Raw genomic sequence first — 22,167 nt, forward strand, 5'->3', positions numbered from 1 at the left:
GTCATCCAACTGCAGTCCAAGGTACTTGTAGGTCTCCACCATCTCCACCTTAACCTTCTCAATGGTAACTGGTTGCAGGAGAGGTCCTGACCTACCCATCTGGCAATCTGATGGATGAGTCTGGGTTTGGCGGTTGCCAGGAGAACGGTACTTGTCTGACTGCATTGTGCCAAGTGTGAAGTTTGGTGGAGGGGGGATTATGGTCTGGGGTGGTTTTTCAGGAGCTGGGCTTGGCCCCTTAGTTCCAGTGAAAGGAACTGTGAATGCTTCAGCATACCAAGTGATTCTGGACAATTCCATGCTCCCAACTTTGTGGGAACAGTTTGGGGATGGCCCCTTCCTGTTCCAACATGACTGCGCACCAGTGCAAAAAGCAAAGTCCATAAAGACATGGATGAGCGAGTTTGGTGTGGAAGAACTTGACTGGCCTGCACAGAGTCCTGACCTTAACCCGATAGAACATCCATAATATACCCGATTCATTATATACCCTCCGCCTCAATTGAGAGTGCCCTCCACAGCTGCGAGTTAAACTTAATTTGGAGTGACACTCGGTGGTGGATTGGGTAGGGGACAGTGTGGGATTGGGCCACAGTGTCCATTCATTTGCAGTTGGTCTACTTCAAAACCAATGGAAAGCCCCATGTCTTTACGGAGATTGAGACAGACGATGAATAGCTGGTCAGCATAGCCAACAAATGTGCTGAGCTACAATAGAGTAGATTATCTGCGTGACTGGCACGCTGTGATCTTAATAAGGGTTATAAGACTTACATAATGGAGGAGTGAGTCAGTTGTATCACCCTGGGACGTAACACCTGGGACACTCAGCCTGCATTCACCTTAAAAGGAATTTCACATGCTGCTATGACAGCCTGTTTCACAGACTCATCCAAGGGCAGATTACAAGCTGTGGCATAGAGTCAGATACTATTAATTAAAGACACATCCACAGCAGTTGTGGTGCCAAGAGGCCCCCGGACTTAATGACGCAGCTAAGGTGGAAAGTAGGAGACCAGGAGTTCACATTACAGCACATCTGAAACACAGGGAGCCATTGTTGATTTGTTTACCATGCAGGGAGCCACTGTTGATGTGTTTACCATGCTATGTCTTACTAAGCTCTCACTGTGACAAAGTCCTCTTTCACTCTGTGTAAAAGAAGCCCTTGTCGAGATCTGTGTAGTGTCTTGGAGGTGGCGATGTGCGTTTGACCTTAGCCTCCATCATATGATGCTCAAAGAGGTCACCTGTCACATGGTCATACAAGGGACAAACTCGCTTAGGTTCCATGGTAAAGATGCCAAATATACCTCTCTCTCTCTCTCTCTCTCTCTCTCTCTCTTTCCATTCCATCTGCTTCGCCTGTGACTTCACTCCCGTCTCTTGAGTGTGTGCTGTCTGTCTGTGTGACTTCTCTCTCTCTCCTGTCTGGGCACGTGCAGCTCGGTAGGACCCGCCCTTGCTCACTGGATCACCCAGGAGACATCCTCCTAACCCCCAGCAGCAGCATGACTCTCATTCAGAGGTAGAGGCCCAGAGAAGCACACCACCTGGTAGGTGCATATGTGTGTATGTTGATGCTTGCTGCGTTGTCTACTTTAGTGCACATAGAATAGAAAGTGTATTCTTACCATATATAACCAGTAGAGGAACAGAAACAGAATTTGTTTTATTGCCATGCAGTTTTTCAACGTACTAGGAATCTACTTTCAGGTATGGTGCATAACATGGAGGCATCATTGGACAGGGTGCAGGGACTGGACAGGGTGCAGGACGAGACAGGACACTCCAAAGACATTAAAGTGCAAAGAGCAAGTACAAAATGCTAGTGTAAAAAAAAAAGGATAAGCTAAGAAAAAAACAAGGACCAAGATACATGGGGAGGCAGCCTTCAGCTTTTACGGCCTTCGAATACCCTGCCAGAAAACCTAAGAATGGCTGAAACTGGGAACTTTTAAGCAGGATCTTAAGACATACCTTTTTAATCTCGCTTTTATTGTGCAATTTTACTTCTTTTTTTTTTTTACTCATTTACATTTTTTTTTACTGCTCCTTATTTTCTATTTCTCTTTTACCATATATGTCACGTCCTGTTTAATTTTCGAATTTTATTTTTCTTAAATATGATCTACTAATAAACAGTTTTTTATTTATTCCGTAAAGCACTGTGTGCTACATTTGCTTGTATGAACATGTGCTGTATAAATAAAATTGACTTTGACTGTCTGTCCCTCTGTCGTCCTCCCTTTCTGTGTTGTCCACCTTGTCTGTCTCTCTGTCCTCTCTCTGTCTGTGTTGTCTGATGATAGATGAGATAGAGCCCCTGCAAACCAGTGTGAACAATTCCTACGCATCCACTGCTGCCGTCCACTCCGACATGTCAGAGAAAAAGGAGTCCGAGGACCCGGCCATGGAAATGGAGAGCCCCCCCCTAAAGATCCGGCAGAGTCCCTGGCTGCCAGCCGCAGCCCAGAGGACTCCTACTACCTGGTGTACGCCATCTTCTTCCTGATGGGAATCAGCTCCCTGGTGCCGTTTAACTTCTTCATCACGGCCAAGGAGTACTGGGCTTTCAAGCTGAGCAACGGCACTGACCTCGCGGGACACGAAGAGCCCCGCTCTGAACTTAGAGTGAGTACGGGCGTATTGTGTGTGTCTGTGTGTATGCATTCATACATCTCTCTCACTGGCTCTCTCTTTATCTCTCAATTCAATTCAGTTTCTGTTGGCATGACACTAAAGGGGCACAGTCACGCTGGTTTCAGTTGATATTTATTTGGATGCTTAATTCTGCGTGTAGGCCTTTTTGAAAGTTACACCGTCAGTGTAGCTGTTTCCTCACACGGAAGATTGCAGAAAAGCTTCAAAGGGCAAATACGTGCAGTGACGTCATTGGAAGTTGTTGCCAAAGCAAAGATACAGTATATATAAACAATCAATTACAATGAAGTGACACTGAAAATTGAGAATGTCAGAAAGAATAACACAATATTAGTAATCATAATAGGGAGATAGATTGATGAGTTTTTACTATTGTATCTCCCTCTCTCTTGCTCTCTCCCCTTCTCTCTTTCTGTATGTGTACTTAGTGACAACAATGATCACATGACAACTGTGAGCTCTGAGTGTTCTTTCCATCTCACTTAGATCTGCATCTCCTATTCTACTGTTAGAGGGAGTGAATGGAAGAGTGAGTAGGAGGACATGATTGAATATCCAGTGATTTCTTGCCAACATTGTTTGAAATTAAGTTGCTTGGTATCATAAGGATAAGGAGTTCTAGGATGAAGAGCCCTATTTAATCCCATAATAGAGGGATATGGGATATATCGCCTTCACTTCATGCTTTAAAAAAAAAAAAAAGTTTTTAGATTAGCAACAGGCATCAATGACACAAACGTGGCACTGTATTTTTAGTAAAATTTGGTAACTGGTCTTGTAGAACATTCATCTTATAGTGACCCTGTCATTTGAAAAGTTCACACAATGGAACGGTTCACACAACATAGCATTCTTTAGAAAAAAAAGTACACAAAACTTATCCTGTAGGCCACATAGTAGACTAGAGGCGGTGCTTTCTCCATGTGTTGCATTCTCCATATTTAATACGAGCGCGTCTCCTGGCATTCTTCTGAGCAGTAACACTCTTTAGACTGCGTGCGTTGGCTCTCGGGTCGATAGCCCAAACAGTCTCTCTTTTGCGACATTGTGCTCCTCAAATATGTTTTTATTAGTTGTGAGCAGGGTTTGGGCAAGGTGTTTGATTGTGCCATGCTCAGTTTCCTCAGGCCTCGGAGCATTTCAGAGGGACAGGATTTGGAAAGGAAACTCATCTGACAAGTTGTCTTTATTCTGGGCTGCTAAAGAACTTTTTTCTGGGCTGCATAACACGGCAATGTCGATGTTTGCGTAAAATACCGCCAGTATAAAATATTTAGTGTGTAAATGTACACTGTGGAGGGTGCAGGGGTCCCCGCGACGCCACTGGTCAGCCCTCTGTCGGCCTTCATGGTCTGTGTTGATTGTCTAGTTATTATGCTCATTCTGAATGGTCCATCTGAACTGATAGATAGATAGATACATAGATAGATAGATACTTTATTAATCCCCTTGGGGAAATTCAATGTACCTAATAGCTCGCGGCACAACATAACATAGAACGAAACAGCAATACACAGAACGAAACAGCAATACACAACACAACGAGACAGACGGCAAATTCAATCAATCGACATATCATACAATGTGAGCCTATGATGAAAACGTGAGTAAAGTGCATGAAGTGAGTAATAAACTAATAAAAAAAAGTGTCAGTAGTAAATTGCACATGAAAGGGGGGGGGGGGGGGTCCAAGGAGGGGAAGGGGTCAGGTGAGCTCAGGTCAGCGGCCCCTGCCCTCAAATGAGCTGTTAAACAGCCTGACAAAGGACCTCCTGTGGCGTCTCAGTCCTTGAGCACGGCGCGATGAGCCGCCCACTGCGACTGCTGCTCTGCCCCACCAGGGTGTGGTGAAGGGGGTGGTGCTGCTCTGCCCCACCAGGGTGTGGTGAAGAGGGTGGTGCTGCTCTGCCCCACCAGGGTGTGGTGAAGGGGGTGGTGCTGCTCTGCCCCACCAGGGTGTGGTGAAGGGGGTGGTGCTGCTCTGCCCCACCAGGGTGTGGTGAAGGGGGTGGTTGGCATTGTCCATGTTGTCCAGTAGACCGACCATTACTGATCACAGTGTGACTGCTGTCCCTACTCTGCTACTCTCTCACTTCTGTGATTGCCCATTTATGGTGCTTCCTTCCTGTTGTCTTCCCCTCAGGATTACTTTGAGAGTTACCTGGTGATCGCCGCCACGGTGCCGTCTGTTCTGGCTCTCATCATCAACTACCTGCTGGTCAACAAGTGTGTTTTCCCTTTTTCACTACACACACACCCTCACACACTGACACATGCACACACTGACACATGCACACACTGACACACTGACACATGCACACACTGACACACGAACGCATACACACACTGACACACGAACGCATGCACACATACACACACTGACACACGAACGCATGCACACATACACACACTGACACACGAACGCATGCACACATGCACACACTGACACACTGACACATGCACACACTGACACACGAACGCATGCACACACTGACACACGAACGCATGCACACACTGACACACGAACGCATGCACACATGCCCACACTGACACACGAACGCATGCACACATACACACACTGACACACGAACGCATGCACACATGCCCACACTGACACACGAACGCATGCACACACTGACACACGAACGCATGCACACATGCACACACTGACACACGAACGCATGCACACATACACACACCCTCACACACCCACACTTCCCACTGACTCAATATATCAGATTTTACAATTAGACTGATTATGAAACCATTTTATTGTTTAATGTTACAGTTTGATCATGTACACCAGGGGTGTCAAACTCAAATACACAGTGGGCCAAAATTTAAAACTTGAACAAAGTCGCGGGCCAACATTGATCAAATGAAAATTTTAATATGGACCCAAACAAGTTTTGCTTTAACATTGAATATGGAACAAGCAACGCTTATTACCATATAATATATAACTTAATAGTGCAGACATGCAAAATCTAATTTCAAATAAAAAACACATCAATGGCAGTCATTTATAAAATAAAATGTAAATAAAAATCGTATGCCTCTTTTCTATTTGCAGCCTTCTGATTTAAATATCAAAATAAACTTTTTTCACAGGCTATTAAATTTAAAAATAAAATAACAATAATAAATGAATCATGTCCAGGTCCTTGTCGTGGTGTTTCGTTTCAGTGTCATCTAATGTTGTACTCCTTAGTTATAGCCACGTTGGCTCCACAAACAAGCCAAACAGGTCTATCTTTTACATATGTAAACAGATATTCTGCCTCCCACCTGTCCAGAAAGCTTCTGTTTTCTGCCTTTCTTTTCACCATTTTTAAGAAGGGGTAACACGGTTACAGTTGTAGTGTGAGATTGCTATGACTACTGTCACAGAAGAGAGGGCGTTTCTGGGTCCTGTCTTGATTGACGCGCCAAAACAACAGCAGAGCATTATGGGATTTGTAGTATAAGCAGTGAATGCGCTGTATAATACTGGCGGGCATGCTCTAGTAGTCATTTGGTATTGCCTCGCGGGCCAAATATAATTACACTGCGGGCCAAATCTGGCCCGCGGGCCAGAGTTTGACACCCATGATGTACACGATCAATGATATTGATTTTAAGGGCATACTAATGGTCAGTTACTGCACATAACACTCACAGCTTGTTAAGTGCCCTATTCAGCATCATTAGTTTATCAACAGCCTCTAGCTAAATATGCCATGGGAGGAAAATAAAGCTATGTAGCCTTATTAAACACACACCTCTCTGTAGGAGGGGTTTTCCACAGGGTCACAGCCTTCCTTCCCCGTCACAGCCTTCCTTCCCGTCACAGCCTTCCTTCCCCGTCACAGCCTTCCTTCCCCGTCACAGCCTTCCTTCCCCGTCACAGCCTTCCTTCCCCGTCACAGCCTTCCTTCCCCGTCACAGCCTTCCTTCCCCGTCACAGCAGCCTTCCCCGTCACAGCCTTCCTTCCCCGTCACAGCCTTCCTTCCCCGTCACAGCCTTCCTTCCCCGTCACAGCCTTCCTTCCCCGTCACAGCCTTCCTTCCCGTCACAGCCTTCCTTCCCCGTCACAGCCTTTCTTCCCCGTCACAGCCTTCCTTCCCCGTCACAGCCTTCCTTCCCCGTCACAGCAGCCTCCCCCGTCACAGCAGCCTCCCCCGTCACAGCAGCCTCCCCCGTCACAGCAGCCTCCCCCGTCACAGCAGCCTCCCCCGTCACAGCAGCCTTCCCCGTCACAGCAGCCTTCCCCGTCACAGCAGCCTTCCCCGTCACAGCAGCCTTCCCCGTCACAGCAGCCTCCCCCGTCACAGCAGCCTCCCCCGTCACAGCAGCCTTCCCTGTCACAGCAGGCATTCGGACACGTTGGGGCTTCTAATTTCTCTCAGGCAAGGAGCTTGTCAATACTCATACCATCTGTAAGAATTGCGATTTTTGAAAGAGGCAAGGTTCTTCTGATGAATGAAAACGGCAGCTAGCGTAACCCTCACAATTTTATTTAAAATGTAACTGCATTTTTATTTTTTGGCATTATAACTTTTCCTTGACAGCACTTTGACTTGAGAAATATTTGAATGTTTTACTTAAAGGACAATGCTCGTTTTTGACAACCTGGACCTTATTTACGACATAAGACGTTTGACTCACTGAGATCACTTTGGTGTAGTTCGGAGGAAAATTCAAAATCCAGCGCGAGCCAGTATATCCATGTAATGTCGGTGGTCGGGGCACTTATGGTCACTGACTGCCTAATGGTCACACAGCGGACTGGAGTAGATCCTAAAATATGTCTTTGTAGAAAATCCATTGAGAATTGAAAACCAATTCTAGATTCTGGAATAGAGAATCGTTGGAATGGAGAACTGATTCTTGAATCGGATCGTGACCCCAGGAATCAGATCGTGGCTTTGTGTAATCGGAGCACCCTTAGCCACCATGCTGCATGTGAGCGATTTTGGGGTTCAGTGTCTTGCTCAAGGACACTTCGGCCCACTCTGGGAGCTGGGATCAAACCGGGGACCTTGTGATCCCCAGCGGCCGCTCATCCTCCTGAGCTATGTACCCCCCAGAAATGATTGGAAACTCAAGATTTCCAGTTCAAGTTCAAAATGTGTATTTATCCCATTGCTGGGCAATTTGGGTAGCAAGTGAGTAAAAACATAAAAACAAGTGATACAACATGACAACATGACACAACAAAATACAATACAAGTGCAATACAATTATCTCATCAGTGACCATCATCATCACATCGTCCATCACCGCCACCACCCCATCAACATCATCATCGTCGTCATCATCATCCCCACCACCATCTCTAACCATCTAATCCATGTCGTAGACTGAGGCCAGCTGCCCTAGTGGCAGGAGCAGGTCGACTAACGACTTCACAGAGTTGGACTTACTTATGAAGAGATTCGAGCTGAAGGTGCCCACCCCCTTGCGACCACAGGACAGAGGGGTTGAGGAGACCAAGAAGAGCGACATCATCAACAATCTTTGTCCTCTTATGCCACCAAACAGGAGGGTGTTCTGGTCTTCACTGCCTGTGAGCAACGTTGTGGAGGATGAGGAGTAAGAACCATATGAAATGTACCATCTTATGTAGCAGTATTCTACACCATCAACACACTCCTCAAGTCAATGAACACTATCTCACACTCCTTCTCTGTTGACAAACACCACAATATCAACCAAGCTCCCCCTTACCTCTCTGATCTCCACCACCCTGTGCCCTCCCAGCGCTACGATGCCTCTGGGAAACTCAGCCCAGATCTGTTAATGCTAACCTCCTGCAAACCCCCAAATGAAGCACCAGATCTGGGGTGAGGGCTTTCTCAGTTGCTGCCTTTTTGCTTCATAGGGCAGTACAGTAAGCTGACCAGTCAATGCAATCAATGTATTTTGTCATAGAATTTACAACTGGCCTCAAGACCTTTCTATTCCAAACACCTTTGTCCAACCGTTCACATAGCTGTGCTAACCTTCAGGATGGCCTCCAGGAGGCCATACACCTAGAAATCTGTCTACACCAGAATAACCATCCTTTGTCCCTTTGTCTCCAAGAAATTGCCTCCTTTTCCCATGTCACATGTATTCTCGGCCACGCCTGCCATTTCATATGACGTACAATGGGTTAGCCAAACACATCCTGGAAGCGCCGTACCTGTGTTTTGCTTGAATATAAGGCAGCGCAAGATCAGGAGGCGGCACTTCTTTGGATGAACCACTCATGTGCTTGTCCAGGAAGTCCTTGCGCTCGTATTGTTTTCTCAATAAACCAGACTTAACCTTTTGAGCGAATCTTGGTAAATCCTGTTTGACTAGATCAGTTAAATCCATTACAATTTCTACAGTATCCAAATCTACAGTATACTGTTCTGTACCTGTCTTTCTTTCGCTACTGGTATAGCCTACATCCTACTTTCAATTTTGCTAAAATAGCATTTCTTAAAATGTAGCCTATTACATTGTGATGCTTTTATTTTCCTGTTTCAAAAGCAAGACATTTAGAGTGCTATTTCGGATAGCTAGCCTAGTGGAGTAGGAGAGAATGTGCGTCGTTATCTAAGTCTTTTCACGACCGAGGACCGAATGATATTCATTGAACAATCAAATCATCTCTAACATTGAAACTAATAGATTTCTTCCCTGTCTTTCTGTGGCATTCTACCAGCTACCATCAAACACTGAAAATACAGGTCCTCAATTTATTTATATTAGGCTAGCCTATCCAACTGTACCACTCCAATAAATGTTGAATGTACTTTTATTCTTTAAGTTTTACAGAATACAGTGTCCACACATGCATAGCCTAACACGCAGTGATCAACAACGGGCCCTGGTGAGAATTGTCACACACAAAATACAATAAGTGTATTAATAAAAGTGTAAATGTCCAGCCATCCAACCAACGCCAACAGTCATCAACAAATCCATCCCTGTTTGTCTGGTGCACACGAAAAATATACCCTTGATTGCTATAGCTCAAAGTTGTAAATCACCCATTTGAAATGCTCTTTAATGGTGGTGTGATGCATTTTTGGGCATGTTAAGAGGTTTGAACAAATCTTTAATTTTGCATGTATAATCGAGGATAATTTTCCCTGTTCGAAAGGGTAGCCATGGACATCGATCCGCGCTAATGTAATGGCTTCGGTCTTCAGTTGTCGTCGCAGGACAGCTCATTACGGCAGTGGTGCTGTATTGTTCTGTGATTGACAACAACCCCCATGTCACAGTAATATTCTGATATCATTGGTAGACCTGCCTCCTGCAATGTCTTGATCCGCGCACTTTGCTGAGCTGAAATCTTGGGTCATCTTGTTTTAATCACATTATTTATTTGTCATACTTCTGTGACGTGAAAGGCATTCAAGCGCTGGTTAAATGGTAGTTAAAGATAAAATAGCCTTTAGGCAAAACTTGTTTGCATGTATTAGGTTGGACTTTGACTTGTGTCTGTTGGCTGAATGACTTTCATTGTGAAAAGATAGGGCCTATTATATATATATATATAAATATATATATATATATATATTTATTTTTTTTCTGATGGGATTGATTTTTGAAATAAATTACTCATTTTGGAATTACATTGGTCTCCGACATTGCAGGGTTATTTTGACAGTAGTGAATTATTGATTGGCTCTCTAGGTTAGGATTCTAGCTTCTGATTGACTGGCTAGGTTGTCAGATCCATGGCTTGACATGCTTAACTAGCTCGCCAATCACCACCAACAAACCTGGACTAGACTATTGCAACACCCCTCCCCCTGCTACATTGTCTTTTATATTAAAATAAACTGGATGGACGTGTTTCCTAGCCCAACCAATCTTCAGTGGGCTAATGGATTGTGGAGGAAGGGGGTGCTTCTAATGTTAGCGGGTGCTTTGTGGCCATGACCGCTTCATTCCATTTACATTTTTTGCCAGTCTGCTGCAGGTGTTGGGCTGAATTCACTAGTTTGATTGATAGATGGATGGATTTTAACATCCAAAGTATTGTGCAAGTATTGTGTCGGCCTATGTGTAAGAGATGAATGGTTGTAACCAGTGCCGGGGATCTGTATCCAACTTCGGGGGGGACATTTACATTGAAATTTTGCAAGAGTATTTTTTTGGGGGGACATCTTCCTACGTGGCTGTATGTTCATTTCAATGCCACTACCCCAATCTAAATATTGGGGGGGACATGTCCCCCCTGACCCCCCCAGGATGCCCGCCCCTGGTTGTAACGATGAACTCAGCCAGGTAGATTATCAGCATTTATCACCAGCCTCAATTTATGCTCGCGTGAGGACTTTCCTCTACGTGTTGCCATTAATTTAAACCAACATCTCATCTAGGCTACTTTGTGTGGCTGCATTTTTACCTTTATGCTTTCATTTGGCTCGCTTGAAGGGCTGACTGACGGACAGACAGCAGCGCGTAGCTCAAATGGAGCAGCTCCGCTTCGGCTCAAACTGTATTTTCAGATAACGTTAGCAACACAAGGCCAATTTATCATATTCATTCATATTCAAAATCATATTAATTTTTTACTTGTCCGATCAGACGACTGCATGAAGCATTCCTCTTGTCCAAACAGAGTTTACTGGTCCCTGGGAAGCGGGCGAAACTGTTAGCCTACTACAGGTAGCTTGCCTTGTTCCTTAATCCCCCGTTGTGAATCATGGCTAGCCGGCAATAACCTACCTGACTGGTCTCATCATTCTCCTCTCCCTTCCTCTTCAAAAATCATCATATGTCCATCTGGAAAATTGTATTGATATATTAGGTTATAGGATCCGCTAGTTGTCATCAGGGAATTATAGAACCAAAGGCTTTACCAACGTGCTTGAGATGGGCAGGAGCTGTCGGCACGTCTAACTGTAGCTATAACGGCACTTAGATTACTTACATAAATGTATTTTAGACAGTAGGCTAGGCATTTTGAGGAGTAGGCCTAGGTGCCAGCACCAGTGTTTGGCCCAGTTCAAACACTGGTTAACACTATGGTAATATTTGAGCGTCAATAGCCTACCTATCTTTCGTTGTAACCTCATGCCGCTCACTGGAGAAAAAATCCCTTCACGCGCCGAGTCTTACGATCACCTCAGAAAGGAGCAGCATGGAGGCACAGAGCGCGCGGCCTATAGGCTCTTATATTGAACATAAATAGTCCTAATGTGGGCGCAACAGTGGTTTTGAAAGCGCATTTAGGCAGAAATTCTAATATTTAGAAAGTTTAAGATGTTTAATTTAAGACATTTATATATATACAGTGTAGCCTAATTTGTATTTATTGTTTTTTGTATCAAATGTTTGGCGTGGGTTAGGGTTAGGGTGGCGGTGCGCCACAGCAACACCTTACCAGCGGAAACGCTGAGAACACTCCTTGGTCCAATTCCGTACAGTAGTTCAGCCTGTGTCCACGTAGTTGGTAGCTAACTGGTACAGTAGGTAGCTAGCTGACCCATGACCCCTGATGTCTGACTCCGTACAGTAGTTCAGCCTGTGTCCACGTAGTTGGTAGCTAACTGGTACAGTAGGAAGCTAGCTGACCCATGACCCCTGATGTCTGATCCCTGTGTCACGTGGATGATGTTTGTGTACGGTGCATGTCTAGCCTACAATAGAGTTCCTGAGCGGAAGCCGTCCCATGGGACCATAATTCGGAAAAACTATGTATGAGTCGATGGCGATGAATCATTTCTTGATCCCGTTTGAATTGTGCCATGACCACGTGATAAATAAATTATTTTTTTCACGCCGTTCACTATCATTCGTATTTTCGCAATGGCGGTTTTCTCTTCCTGCTTCCGCTTAGGTACTCCACTATACCACAATGCAACGCTGTCATGTTTTACCGAAGGAGAAGAAGTGAAGAAGACGGTAGCTATCAGTAGCTAAAGCAGTTAGCTAACGTTCCAATAATTGCAACAACCCTACTTCGCCCTTTGAGCTTTTGTCATGGGCCAGTCCCAGCCTTCCCTATCACTATTGCAGCTCCGTGACTAATTTTATGAACCACGTCAAATGGCAGTTGAACATTTTAGCCAAGACAAAGGCATATCTCTCCCTAAAAGATCTAGAGAGGGTAGTTCACACTTTCAATACCTCGCATCTTGACTACTGCAACTCCTTGTATGTGGGCATTGACCAGTCCTCACTCAGACGCCTGCAGCTTGTCCAAAATGCAGCTGCTCGCCTCCTCCACTGGCTCCCCGTCTGCTTTTGAATACATTTTAAGCTTCTGGTATTTGTTTTCAAAGCTCTGTTTTCAATGGACTTAAGGTTGGCTGACCAGTTGCTACTGGGCATTGTTGTGATTTAATTGGATTCAGCTCCCTTGTATTTAATCATCTCATTGTATTGTATAAACTACCTAGTCAGCAAACACTGATGTGGCAAAACACTGATGTCAAAGCAATACATTGCGATATTTGGACCTTTACAAACATGTCTGGTGATAATTCTCCAATAAGATTTACTAAAAGTAAGCTGAATCGTCCAAACAGTCTACTCAGAAAGATAATACATTGACATTTATTACCTTTTAAAACTCGCGCCCCCGGGACGCAGCATTCAGTCGAAGTGTGCATGCGCTTGTGCTTAAACAACACCGTAGTAGCTAACTATTCCGGCGTCTATAGATAGGAGATAGGGACAGAGAGAGAGAGACAAACAGGTGCACATTGATGGAAAGTCCCGGTGTAACAGGACAGATAAACCCACCTCCTGAAAGTGTCCTAGGACAGATTAACCCTCAGGGGTTAAAATATCCTAGGACACCAGACTAGAGACTGGGTCGCGATCGGACCGGACTGGTGAATAGCACCCGGCGTACATTACGACAGTTGAGTAATTGTGGCAGACTAGGCATGGACAACCCGCGACATCAGCGGCTCATGAATGAAACCCAGCGGCCGGCGGCGGAGGCAACGCTTCAAATGGACTTCCCAACTCCCAACGCAAGCCATGCAAGCAACGCGACGCAACTGAACCATACGCAAATATGGCACAACGGTGCTACAGAGGGACGTCCTCCTCGGCCTCGGAAGCCGGCGCCCCACGACGCCACTAAACAGACCCCCAAATCACGGACCGGAGAGGACGACGCGGGCAGCAGGTAGCAAAAAAACGCCCCAACACAGACATGAGCACGGAACACAAGAGCAGAGGACGCAGAAGCAGCGAGGATATCGCAGGCAGCAGGTAGCAAACGCACTAAAACACGAACGCAAGAGCAGAGAACGCGGAAGCAGCGAGCGCGCAGATACGAGCGATCAGCAGTAATGGCAGAGCGGACGCCAGAGCAGAGAACGCGGAAGCAGCGAGCATGCAAATGCACAACAAGCAGTAATGGCAAGCGCGAACAATGACATGTTTTGACAGCTTAAATACAGGCGCTCTAGCGAGCTGAACCAATGCTATGACAGCTGACAGTCAGCTGATGGTTAGCGTCATACGGGGTGTGACTGATTAACCTCTGCCGATTACCCCGGCCGTGACGTTCGTGCCTCGCCTGAAGTTACGTCGGAGACTTCATTAGTAGTAGTAATCCTAATAGTAGTAGTAGTAGCAGTAGTAGTAATATTATTAGTAGTACTAATATAAGTATGAATAGTAGTAGTAGTAGTAGTGGTAGTAGTAACAATAGTAGTGGTCCTTGTTGAAGAGTAGGCTACTGACCTTTCGACCTCAAGGTGATGGCTTATTATGTCCCTACCACGGCTTATAGAACCTCACCACCAGGTTTTATTGTTATCTGGGGCTCATGAATCTAATATGGTATTGCTTAAACTACCATCACATGAGTCAATCAGTCACAGCCTCTCTTAAAATGCTTCTCCCAATTCTCTCTCCCAAATGTGTGTGTGCTCCAATGCGCTCTCTCTGCCAGAGACTTGATTTAGACCTGTTTGTGCTCACAGCTCAAAGGTCAACTCCTCAGTGTCAACTCACACACACGCATTCCTCTTTAGCCTCCCTCTCCGGAGGAAAGGCCCAGGTTAGACCCTCTTTAGTTGACCTGGGCAGACGGGCCTAATCGCCCTGCTGTAAGACCTTTAAGATAAATCTCAATCATCAATTCAATGATTCAAGCAAGATATATCAATACTCAACAAACCAATAAAGGTGAGGAGAAAATATCTGATGCAAGGGTAAAAATCTTTATGTAAAATTTTATGTTATACATAAGTTATACAGATAATCCAGTTACATGAAAAATACAGGTTACAAAAGAAAAAACATGAAAGAGAATAGCTCCCAGGTCTCCAGCCTCTGACTTCTTCCATTCCTCTGTTGGTGGAAAGAAAAGTCTGACTTGCTCCATTCCTCTGTTGATGGACAGAAGAAGTGTCTCTCTCTCCTCGCAAGCTGTTTTTTGAACCCCCTTCCAGGAGGGCAGGGTGTTGACATCACGTCTCTTCGGGTGAACACAGTCCTTCTCTCCTCCCTGGCAGATGAACAATCCCTGCATTCAACATCTTATCTCTCTCTCGACCAAAGCAGGACATCACAGAATAAATGTCTAATTAACATCTTATTAAATATCTTACTTTAAGCATTACCTATATACTCAAACAGTTGATACATGGATACATTCTCCAATCATTACATTGTCATGATTATAATACTGTCTCACACGTATACAAGGTTACATAGTTGATCTTGACTAAGAACAGATACATGACTTATAAATGTCGACTTCTAATTTAAGTGATTACATTTCCAATAAATGCACTTATTTATACACTCTAAACAGTGTTACTTGCTTGATTACACCTTCTCTTTTTAACATCTATTATTCGCAACCTCATACAGGAAAGTTGTTTGTCTTCAGGCAGTTCATCCAGCACTATCCCTTTGTTCCTTCTGATAAGCGCCAGACCCTGGCTAGAGAGGGGGGGATAAGCTCCTTATCACCAGAGCTAGCCGGGCCCTTGTCAGTTCCATGTGTGTGTGGACCATTCATTATTCATCCATCCATAAATTTTTTCGAGGGATCCGCTTCTAATATTAATTACTACCTTTCCGGCCTGTCCCAGGTGCTTGGGCCGAATCTGCCCCCGTAGGCCTCTCGTCTCTCATGTCTCTCTTGGGCCTGATGTTCCTCTCGTCTCTCATGTCTCTCTTGGGCCTGATGTTCCTCTCGTCTCTCATGTGTGACTCTTGGGCCTGATGTTCCTCTCGTCTCTCATGTGTGACTCTTGGGCCTGATGTTCCTCTCGTCTCTCATGTCTCTCTTGGGCCTGATGTTCCTCTCGTCTCTCATGTCTCTCTTGGGCCTGATGTTCCTCTCGTCTCTCATGTGTGACTCTTGGGCCTGATGTTCCTCTCGTCTCTCATGTGTGACTCTTGGGCCTGATGTTCCTCTCGTCTCTCATGTCTCTCTTGGGCCTGATGTTCCTCTCGTCTCTCATGTCTCTCTTGGGCCTGATGTTCCAGCCCTTGGTGCACTTGACAGTCCACCTCATTCCTGACTGGTGGTCGGGATCACTACAGTCCTGCTTCTACTAGTAGTAGTAATAGTAGTACTACTAGTAGTAATAGCAGTAGGCTAGTAGTAATAGCAGTAGGCTAGTAGTAGTGGTGGTAGTAGTCGGGTTGTTGTAGTTGTAGTAATAATAGTATAGCCCGAGGTATGAGTATGAGGATATAGTCTGTCCTAGGATTAATTCTACCCAGGGGTTGAAGTGTCCTAGGACTCTTTAACCCCCGGTAGTTGTAGTAGCGGTGCTAATAGTAGTAGTAGGGGTAGTAGTAGTAGTAGTAGTAGCACTAATAGTAGTATTTATAGTAGCAGTAGTAGTACTACTAATAGTAGTATGAACAGTAGTAGTAGTCACAATAGTAGTGGTCCTGCTTCTACTCGTAGTAGTAATAGTGATACTACCAATAGTAATAGGCTAGTAGTAGTGGTGGTGGTAGTAGTTGTTGTTGTAGTTGTCATAAGTACTCGTAATAGTAGTAGTAGTAGTAGTAGTAGTAGTAGTAGTAGTAGTAATAGTATAGCCCGAGGTATGAGTGTGGGGATATAGTCTGTCCTAGGATTAACTATACCCAGGGGTTGAAGTGTCCTAGGAGTCTTTAACCCCCGGTAGTTAGTCTGCCCTAGGACATTTGAACCCCTGGCCAGTCTGAGTGTGGGGGGTATAGTCTGTCCTATAACCCTGAACTATAGCCCGGGGGTAAAGTGTCATAGGATATTTTAACCCCTGGCCTTAGTAGAGTATTGTGGGGTTAATCGGTCCTAGGGGGTTAGTCTGTCCTAAGACACTTTAACGTCCAGGGGTTAGTCTGTCCTAGGACACTTTAACCCCGGGGTTAAAGCGTTGGGGGGGTTAATCTGTCCTGTTACACCGGGTCAAGTGAGGACATGTACTTGTCATGGGTATATAAGGCTTTGCCCTGATGATAGAAATGTGTTGACTTCTCGAGAGCCCACCGGTTTTACGGCTGTATTCATTGAAGGAGCAATAAAGCCTGTTATATCGGACTCTGTTTTTCTAAGAAAGTGCCTTTCGTATTTGGACTCTGAATTATTTTGACTTCTGATTGAGAACTTAGAGAATTTTTACCAACAGCATGCTAAAGACCAGAGGTGACCGAGCCTTTGCGGCGGCTACCCCTACTGTAGGTTCTGGAACAGCTTGCTCCTCCAAATTAGATCCGCCTAGACCATAGAGGTTTTAAAATCTTTATTGAATACCCACTCTTTCTCCCTGGCCTTCAATTTTAGTTGAGAATGACTACCAGGCAAGTGTGTGTATTGTCTTTGTGTGTATTGTTGAAGTTTGTAGTATTATTGTCACCTAACTGTACATCACTTTGGTAGACCACAGTCGTTTTTAAATCTGCTCTATAAATTAAAGTTTGATTTGATTTGAAAAGACAATAAAGATAGTTGACTGCCTCTTGGCAAAGGTGCAAATGTATTACTTTATAGCACAGCATCTACACCTATGATACTCAAATGTGTGTGTGTGTGTGTGTGTGTGTGTGTGTGTGTGTGTGTGTGTGTGTGTGTGTGTGTGGGCGTGTGTGTGTGTGTGTGTGTGTGTGCGACTGTGCGCACGTGTATGTTTTACTAGATTGTCCCCCGACCAGCGGATCCTGTCCTCTCTGGTCATCATGCTGGTGGTGTTCATCGCGACCACTGTGATGGTGAAGATCGATGTGAACCCGTCGGGTTCTTCGCCGGGACTCTGGCCAGCGTGGTCGTGATCAACGGAGCCTCCAACCTGTTCGCTGGCAGTGTGTTTGGCATCAGCGCACGCTTCCCCATGAGGATATCTCAGGCACTTATATCAGGTACCACACAGATGGCTGTTTCTTTTGTTTACATTGATCAGAATAGAAAAAATTCAGTTCCCTACAAGGGTTTTGTATTTGTACAGTAGTACCTCACCTGTAAAGCTGGGTTCACATACATCAGCTGAGTTTCATGTGAGACATGACAAAATCTTGAAATGGCTGTCTCAGAACCTCCAACTTCCCAAACCGGCAGTCACTCACGAAACAATCGAATTTCGCTCGAAAACAGCTTACAACCATCTTATCTATTGTATGTAAACTTGGCTTAAGAAGCATGACAAGACATACAATGTCATAGCCCAACCCTAGAGATCAGTGAAGCAACCTTCCCCCCATCACCCTCCTTCTGTCCCAGGCCAGGGTATGGGGGGCACCCTGAGCGCCGTGGCGTCTGTGGTGGACCTGGCAGCTGCCAAGGATGTGACAGACAGCGCCCTAGCCTTCTTCCTGACGGCTGACGTCTTCATTCTCCTCTGCATCATCTTGTACCTCATGCTACCCAAACTGGATTACTCGCGGTCAGTATCACACACAAACACACCTACACACACACAAACGCACATAACATGACCGTATGCATTCCTACTGCGTCCTCTATTACTCAGTCTCAGCCAGAGGGAGATTAGTGGGGAAGAGTAGAGGAGAAAACGGGGAAGTGTGACTGTAGTGAGTTTCATCCACCAAAACCACAGTTGGTTGAAAACAGCCGCTTCCCGAAACTATCCCAGGACTGAAACTCTGTATGATGACAACCCAACCATGTTTCTGTTGACGTGAGTAGCTTTAGCAAAACCCATTTTGTAGAACATTGGCCTTCACCTCAAAGCAGCGTCACAACTTCAATATCAGCAAAGAAATTGTACGACAGAATATTTTCCTTTTTAACTGGACAACCTGTGTATTAAATGAGCTCATACTACATACATTCACACTCGTTTTCCCTTGTCTTTTCCAGGCACTACATGCTGGCAAATTGTCCTGACCCGGGAGCACTCCCCAAGGGATCCCTGCCCCAGGTCGAGGGGGGTGGGCCCAGGGCGCCGGCGAGCTCGGTGCCCCCCCTGATGCCCATCCTGAGCAAAACCTGGGTGCTGGGTCTCTGCGTCTTCTATGTGTTCAACGTGTCCATCATGGCATTCCCCGCCGTTTCCTCGGGCATCCAGTCGGTGGACAAGGACTCGGGAAGTCCTTTGACCAACACCTACTTTGTGCCGCTCATCAGTTTCTTCCTCTACAACCTTTCAGACTACTGCGGGCGGCAGGCCACGGCCTGGATGCAGGTTCCTGGGCCCACCAGCAGGTGGCTCCCTTTCTTGGTGGTGTTGCGCAGCGTCCTGGTCCCACTGCTCATGTTCTGCAACTACCAGCCCAGAGACCACCTCCACACGGTGGTCTTCCAGCATGACGTCTTCCCTGTGGTCTTCATCTGCCTGCTGGGCATCTCCAACGGGTACCTGGGCACCCTGCTCATGATCTATGGGCCCCAGGCGGTGGACAGGGACCTGGTCGAGGCCACAGGCGTGGTCATGACCTTCTTCCTGACCCTGGGGTTGGCCACGGGCTCGGCCCTCTCTGTGCTGATCGTCCACTCCATCTGAACACCAGAGAGGCATGATGAAACAAATAAAAGGCCTGTGCACATGGTTACCTCTTCATTTTCTAAATGTGCTAGCGTGCAGAAATTAAGTTAGCCTAATCATGTGTGGGATAGCAGTACTTTTATTTTTTTATTCCCACATTACCAAAGAAAAGAAAACATTTTACAGCAGAGGTGGCAGTAACAGTTGGCATGAGTGAATGGGTCCCCCATAGCAAGCTACTGAAAGCTTTTGGGAGGGGGCCCAAGGTTCAATGGAAAGTTTCAAAAATGCGGTATACAGTGGTACAGCATACATTTAGACATAAATTAGACACACATACATAGATACAATCATACACAGTCATCCCAGTACATCCTTATGCCACAGTGATATGCTAAACATAGGTTAATAGCAATTCTTTATTCAGGTTTCTTTTAAATGGGGAGATAGAACACAAGATCTTTAGTCCAACATCAAGTTTGTTCCAAATCTGTGGCCCCCTGCACACGACACTCATACTGGTACATGAAAGTAGTCGATGTTTACCTGGTATAAGGTATTTGTTCCTAGTGAGATGTGAATGCTGGGGGTGGCAGATGGGAACAAGATCACATCATCTGTGGTTCAGACGGTTGACAATTTGAAACATTAAACAAGCATTATCATGGTAGACATTGAACTCGGGAAGTTACATTGAACATTGAACTTAGAAGCCCATAACGATGGAATAAAGGGCGGGTGGGAGCATTTCCTTCTGACCCCGACAGAGCCCGTATGACTTTCTTTTGTAAAGACTCTAATTTTTGAAAGTGGCTGGGGAAGGTATTGCACCATATGACATTACAGTAATTCAAGTGTGGTTCAAAGAGGTGAGAAGAGCAGATAGAGGAAGAAGATGCCTGAGCTTGAAAAACAAACCAACATACTTGGACAGTTTCTTTATCAGATGGTCAATGTGGCATTTAAAATTTGCAAATTCATCGATGAGGACCCCCAGGGATTGTGTGGACTTTACTCTTTTTATCTCCTGCCCGTTTATTTTAATATGTAGATGTTCGGTATTCATTTGATTTTTGTTTGAGCGAAATAAAATACAATTTGTTTTGTTATATTAAGTGATAGTTTATTACATTTAAACCAGGTGTCTACTTTAATTAACTGTATTTGCTGTATCTTGTAGGATGAGTGGGCTCCTATGTGGTGAACAAATTTGTGTCATCAGCAAAAATTACTTTATGGAATATGTTGGAGGAATTTACAAAATCATGAATGATGAAGATAAATAAGGGTGTGTTCACACCTACACATTTGATCCGTTTGGAATCGGACTATTGGACCAAAAAAGTTTGCTCCTCTTCGTTTGGAGAGGTGTGAACGCGTATTCGAACATGGTCCCCGGATCAAACAACCGAACCATGGTCCGCCTAAAAAGCAAGGACTCGGTCCGCTTCGAAAGGGACCATGCTTCGGTTCGCTTTTGGTGTGAACGCGCATCGGACTATCCGTAGGACCAAAACAAAGAGCATGTCTCCTGTGTGATAGGTACACGGAGAAGGTCTCGTCGGCATCCATCAGGGCCCGTATTCTGCGTCGGTACCAACTCCTACGACTCCTTTGCATTGAAAAAAGCAGCGCGCCTTCATTGTTTACACGCGTCCATATTCCGTCATGCTCATGTTGGGTCGCCGTTGTTATTTGGCCAGAGCACCAAATAATCACAAGTTGCGCCAGTATGGCAAATGCATTGCGCTGTTGTGGCTCCATTGTAACAGTGATTGCTCTAATTACATGCGTTTAATGATAGATTTTCCCTCGTAATTTTTCTAGCCAATAGATGAGCAACGTGTACGACCGCATGACATTTGTTTACATGTGTTGGTTCGATTACACACATGACCGTGTGAACGCGAACCAGACCCCAAAAAACTACAACAATGTTGCAACTTCACTCATTTGGTATGGTCCTTGGTTCGGACTTTCTGGTGTGATCACAACCTAAGAGTGGCCCTAAAATGGAACCCTGGGGGACCCCAAAGTTAATGGGCTTGCAAGGGGAATTATAATCATTGATATTGACATACTGTTGCCTGCCATATAGATAGCTACTGAACCAATCAAGTGGTAGACCTCTGATACCATAATGATGTAATTTGTTCAACAAGATATCAAAATCAATGGTATCAAAAGTCTTTGATAGATCAAGAAAAATACCGACCCTAGTTACCTTCTTCAATGCAATCATTAATGCTTTCAACACGGTCAAGTATTGCCATACAGGTTGTGCTCTTTTTTCTGAAACCAAATTGAGATGGAACGAGAATATTATGTTTATCAAGATAGCCATGTACTGTAGTCTATACTTTCTACATTACTTTGGAGAGTGTAATGTAATATTTGCCATTTTTGGCACAATGCCTGTGAGTAAGGAAAGGTTGATACAATGAGCAAGTGGCTCCACAATAACATTTACAATGGCTTTCAGGATTTTGCTACTAATTCCATCTGCTCCAGCTGTGTTAGAGCTCTTTAAGTCCATGATGATCTTGACGAGTTCATTGCTGTCTGTTGGTTTCATAAAAAATGAGTTCAGGTAGTTACCAGATAGAAAATGTTGGA

General features: G+C 45.1%; 1 pseudogene across 1 annotated transcript; it reads left to right on the plus strand.

Annotated features, from left to right (window-relative positions):
- Positions 1-777: 777 nt before the first annotated feature.
- On the plus strand, positions 778-19,569 carry LOC311324153 (equilibrative nucleoside transporter 3-like; annotated as a pseudogene). Its single transcript has 6 exons — positions 778-785; positions 2,388-2,634; positions 4,808-4,890; positions 17,749-17,968; positions 18,327-18,489; positions 18,927-19,569. The product of its transcript is annotated as an equilibrative nucleoside transporter 3-like (transcript).
- Positions 19,570-22,167: the final 2,598 nt, after the last annotated feature.

The sequence above is a fragment of the Borostomias antarcticus genome (assembly GCF_949987555.1).
Source record: "Borostomias antarcticus genome assembly, chromosome: 22".
NCBI lineage: Eukaryota > Metazoa > Chordata > Actinopteri > Stomiiformes > Stomiidae > Borostomias > Borostomias antarcticus.